This window comes from Triticum urartu, chromosome 7A, assembly GCF_056163025.1.
Source record: "Triticum urartu cultivar PI428250 chromosome 7A, HENAU_Tu73, whole genome shotgun sequence".
Classification (NCBI taxonomy): domain Eukaryota; kingdom Viridiplantae; phylum Streptophyta; class Magnoliopsida; order Poales; family Poaceae; genus Triticum; species Triticum urartu.
This window is the reverse complement of record NC_141879.1, coordinates 576,734,488-576,740,487: the sequence shown is the minus strand read 5'-3', so window position 1 is coordinate 576,740,487 and position 6,000 is coordinate 576,734,488.

Below are 6,000 nucleotides of genomic sequence, written 5' to 3'. Positions count from 1 at the left end.
ATTTTCTATTTTAGTGATCCAAGATCACATTGAGTCTATAGGAAAAGCCAATACTATCAAGGAGGGATGAGGTGTTGCTTAATGAGGATCTTGCTCAAAGTGCTTAGTGATATGCTCCAAAGCCCTCAACTACTTTCTCACATCCACATATGACCTAAACCAAAAGTCAAACTCGGCCCCACTGATTCCTTCTATCCGGCGCCGCCGAGTTCAGATGTCATAGCCACTGCCACAAACCCTAGGCAAATCGGTCTCACCTAGATGGGGTTGCAATCTCTCTGTTTCCCTTCTAACATTTCGGTCCCACCGAGATGAGCGATCGGTCCCACGGAGATTGCAATTTAAACTCTTTGTTTCCCTTTTGTAACATTTCGGTCTCACCGAAATGAGCGAATCGGTCCCACCGAGTTTACCTGACCAACTCTCTGGTTAGCTTATTACCAAAATCGGTCCCACCGAGTTTGTGTAATCGGTCTCACCGAGATTACGTTATGCCCTAACCCTAACCATATCGGTCCTACCGAGTTGCATGTCGGTCCCACCGAAAACTCTAACGGTCACTAGCTTTGCTGAATCGGTCCGACCGAGTTTAACTATTCGGTCCCACTGAGATTGGCAAGTTGTGTGTAACGGTTAGATTTTGTGTGGAGGCTATATATACCCCTCCACCTCCTCTTCATTCGTGGAGAGAGCCATCAGAATGAAACTACACTTCCAACCCACCTACACTTGTGTTGAGACCAAGATATTCCATTCTTACCATATGAATCTTGATCTCTAGCCTTCCCCAAGTTGCTTTCCACTCAAATCCTCTTTCCACCAAATCCATATTCTGTGAGAGAGAGTTGAGTGTTGGGGAGACTATCATTTGAAGCACAAGAGCAAGGAGTTCATCAACAACACACCATTTGTTACTTCTTGGAGAGTGGTGTCTCCTAGATTGGCTAGGTGTCACTTGGGAGCCTCCGACAAGATTGTGGAGTTGAACCAAGGAGTTTGTAAGGGCAAGGAGATCGCCTACTTCATGAAGATCTACCGCTAGTGAGGCGAGTCCTTCATGGGCGATGGCCATGGTGGGATAGACAAGGTTGCTTCTTCGTGGACCCTTCGTGGGTGGAGCCCTCCGTGGACTCGCGCAACCGTTACCCTTCGTGGGTTGAAGTCTCCATCAACGTGGATGTACGATAGCACCACCTATCGGAACCACGACAAAAACATCCGTGTCTCCAATTGCGTTTGAATCCTCCAAACCCTTCCCTTTACATTCTTGCAAGTTGCATGCTTTACTTTCCTCTGCTCATATACTCTTTGCATGCTTTCTTGAATTGTGTTAAGATTGCTTGACTTGTCCAAAGTTGCTAAAATCTGCCAAGAATTAAAATTGGGAAAAGGCTAGATTTTTATTTGGTCAAGTAGTCTAATCACCCCCCCTCTAGACATACTTTCGATCCTACAAGTGGTATCAGAGCTTTGGTCTCCATTTGCTTTGATTTCCATAGCTTTTGGTGGTCATAGCCTTGGTTTCACAACCTAGGAGAGTATGGCGTCTAGCGAGGGAAATTACCACCGTAGAGGTCCTTACTTTGATGGCACTAATTTTGCTAGTTGGAAGCATAAGATGAAAATGCATATTCTTGGACATAACCCCGCCGTTTGGGCTATTGTGTGTATTGGCTTGCAAGGTGAATTCTTTGATGGGAGAGAACCGAACTGTGAAGCTACCGCAGAAGAGTTGAAGATGCTACAATACAATGCTCAAGCTTGTGATACCCTCTTCAACGGATTGTGCCCCGAAGAATTCAACAAAATCAGTCGTCTTGAGAATGCAAAGGAAATTTGGGATACTTTGATTGATATGCACGAAGGTACCGACTCCGTCAAGGAATCCAAGTTTGATGTGCTTCAAAGTCAACTTGACAAGTTCAAAATGAAGGATGGTGAAGGTGTCGCTGAAATGTACTTTAGGCTTGCTCTTATCACAAATGAGATTGTCGGCTTAGGAAGTGAAGAGATGACCGACAAATTCATCATCAAGAAGATCCTAAGAGCCTTGGATGGAAAATATGATACCGTATGCACATTGATCCAAATGATGCCAAATTACAAAGATCTCAAGCCAACGGAAGTCATTGGAAGAATTGTTGCTCATGAGATGTCACTCAAGGATAAGGAGGAGCTCCATAACAAGTCAAGTGGTGCTTACTAAGCCTCATGTGAAGCTCCCACATCATCAAGTGAGAAACAAACCTTCAATGAAGAATTGAGCCTAATGGTGAAGAACTTCAACAAGTTCTACAAGAGTAGAAGCAAAGAGAGAAGTTCCAAGTCAAGGTCCTACAATGACAAAAGATCTTCTAGTCGAGAGCGAAACTGCTACAATTGTGGAAGACCCGGACACTACTCCAATGAGTGTACGACCCCCTACAAGAGAAGAGAAGATTCTCCCAAAAGAAGAAGTAGAAGAGAAGAATCACCATCGAGGGAGAGAAAGAGTAGGGATGATCGTTATGAACGAAGACCCTCTCGGAGAAGCAAGGATTCGGAAAGGAAGGACAAGTCATCAAGGAGCTACACAAAACGAAGACATCAAGCTCATGTTGGTGAATGGGTATCCGGCTCCGAGTTCGACAATCACTCCGAGAGAAGCTATCACTCCGACTCCAAATATACTCAAGATGAAGGCGTTGTCGGTCTAGCACTTGTGTCAACCAACTCCTACGACATATTTGATTCACCAAATGAAGGAATTAGAAGATGCTTCATGGCCAAAGGTCCAAAGGTATCACACCCCGAGTATGTTGATTTCAATAGTGATGAAGATGACTCGTTAGGTGATGATGATTTACTTGTTGACAACTCCAGTGATGAATACTATGATGAAACGTCAATTAATCATGCTAATCAAGATGAAACGAATGACAATGATAAGGAGAAGATTGAGTCTCTAACTAAAGAACTAAACACTCTTAAGTTAGCTCATGAAACTATCTTAGGAGATCATCGAGAACTTTTAAGGACTCATGAGAAATTACGTTTTGAGAAGCTCAATCTTGAGCAAGAGCATGAGTTCTTAAAGGCAATCAATGATGATCTTCTCAAGAAAAGTTCTTCTTACATTGCCAAGCATTTACTCCTATCCACTTACATGCCTCAAGTCAAGTCTAGTAACAAGAACAAGAAGGATTCTTCCTCTAGTAGTAACAATAATCATGCTAAATCCAACATTGTTGCTTCTAGTAGTTCTCTTGATTCCACTAATGATTCTCTTAGCCAAGTTACACTTGAGCAAGAAAATAGCTTATTGAAAGGAATCATAGAGAAAGGTGTTTACAAGAGCCTTGCCGGGAGTAAGCAATTCGAGGAAATTGTACGCAAGCAAGGAAGGCGCCGGAAGAACCAAGGTATTGGTTTTGAATGAAAGTTCAGTGCCAATGGAGTTGAGTGGGCAGAATATCAATACCCCAAGACGAAGTTTGTTCCTCAACAAGAGAAGTATGATCCTACTTCTTTCAAAGGGACACAAGCTCAAGATGATCTTCCACCACAAGACCACAAGGAAAAAGGCAAGGACAAGCTTCAAGAGGAAATTGATGCATTTGAAGAAGCTCCTAAGGCCATGGTCAAGTGGGTTCCCAAGACTACATCAAGTTCCACTTCATCAAGTACAACTACAACTCCGAGGATTCCCATCAAGATGGTGTGGATCCCGAAGAAGAAGAACTAGAGAGTTCTTGAGGGTGACTCTGCCAACATACTTCACTCTTATCATTCTGGCAAGAACAAGTGCAATCAACTTCCACATCTTGCACTAGTTCAAGGAGTCACAAACCCTCTTGTTGGTAAGACAAGGGACAAGGTAACCTAATGCTTTCGTAGACATCATCTTGTGTGTGCATCACTCTATGTCTATGGATATCCTTGTTTGTTCCTTGTGGGACTAACCCGTGTAGGTATTGAAAGCGCAACTCACTCCAAATGATAGCTCCGAATGATCTACATCAACTTAGAGCATCCACATATTCAACACCTACATGAAGTCATCATCGACAAAACCCAAGGTTAGTTCATCCCTCTTAGGGGGGATCTCACATCTAGGGGGAGCTTTACTCTAGAAATTGAGCTAAAGCAACTCTAATGGTGTGAACACAACAACGCTTTATGTAAAAGTGGTAACCCCACTTGTGCTTAAACGATGAGTATGACATATGATCAAATGTTCTCATTTGACTCCTAAGTCAATATACTCATATATAGATGACCTAGTCATCGCCAATTGCTTGATAGATGCTAGAATTGTTTGTGCATGCTTTGCCACATATTACATTTGTTATTTTATTGTGTGAGCATGTTGGTTGCATAATTTACTCATTCGAGGACATCCACTTGTTGTTTTTATTGATTGGTTTTTTTTCTCTTGCCAAGTGGATGGACAAGAATGTCTAAGAACCTTCTCTAGCTATCTATGCTCTTCTTGTCTCAAACTCTATTCATGTTGCATCACAAAGTTTGATCAAGTCAGATTCGAACCACTCTGTGTGAGGAGCACTCGGAGTCCCTGATTCGTCATAGACTTAAATTTCCAAAACTTGTTTGTGTGTTTCGATCTGACCAACTCATCCATTTCGGTCATACCGAGATCACTAAGTCGATCTAGGTTTTTAATCTCGGTGCAACCGATTTGAACTTTTCGGTCACACCGAGTTGCAGTAACTGCTTGCAGTTATGCATCTCGGTGCCACCGAGTTGTTCCACTCGGTCACACCGACAAGGTCAGGCTATATATACCCACGGGCCAAAATTTGGAAAACTTTCCGAACCTCTTCGCCCGCGCTCAGCCTGCTCTGCCTCCCTGGGTCTCCGGATCGTCCTCCTCATCGCCAGCCGCCTCCAGTTGCTGGTCTCCGCCGCCGTCAACAGGATCATCTCCGTCGTTGGCGCCGTAGCAAGTCCATCGCCGAACTAGGGTATGGACTTGATCTTTGTGCTGTTCTCACTCCGATTCCCCAGCACATTGTTTTGCCATGTATCTTGCCACGATTGAGATCACTCTATCCAATGAAAAAACTCTGTAATTTAGTTGTGGATTGAAAATTTAGGGTTAGGTTTCCGCCGAAACCATCTCGGACCGACCGAGTTGTTGAAATCGGTTCCACCGATTTGGCTCAGGCCATTGCACATGTGATTCTCGGTCTGACCGAGTTCGAGTCTTTGTGGAACCCTAGCAGTTTTGGTGCCACCGAACTATGACTCAGTCTGACCGAGTTCACTAGTTTAGGTTCCAACAGCTGCTTCGGTATCACCGAGATTTCAAATCGGTAGATCCGAAATGCTTTCTGTGGAAAACTAAAACTAAGTCTTTGATTCATTCTTTTGCAAAAACCTCTGCACTTTGTGATGCTCATACACTCTACCTCATCTATAATCTATTCACAGGGTCTGCTGTCAGTGTTTGCATCATGTCAAATCAGAGTGACAGTCAGAACAAATCTGAGGAGCAGGTTCACATGAGTGAGGGCACTAGTCCCTCCAGTAGCTCAGATGATGGAAGCAGGAGCACACCCAGCAACTTGCCTAAGGCAGCCACCAGGACCAGAAAGAAGAAAACCTCAGATTCTGAGGATGAGGACTATGTGGCTATTGAGGAAGAGGCCACCTCAAAGAGGAAATTCCTGAAAAAGGAATATGGCACAGCTGCTGCCACTAAGCCAGTGATGAAGCAAAAGGTTCCTGCCAAGAGAGCTCCCATGTCAAAAGCCAGAACATCCACTCAAGAGACTTTGGGATCTACACCCAAAGAGCAAGTTGTGGCAGAAAAGAAAAGAAAGGAAAGGGTCAAGAAGACTACTGCCAGAGTGCTTGGGAGATCTTCAATAATGAAAGACTCTGAAGAAGAGGAAGAGGAAGAGGATGCAACACCAGCACCCAAAGCTCAAAAGCTTATGGGAGATGCTATAAGGGCAGGGGTTGTTCCATCTAAGCCTAAGACTGCTCCTAAGACTG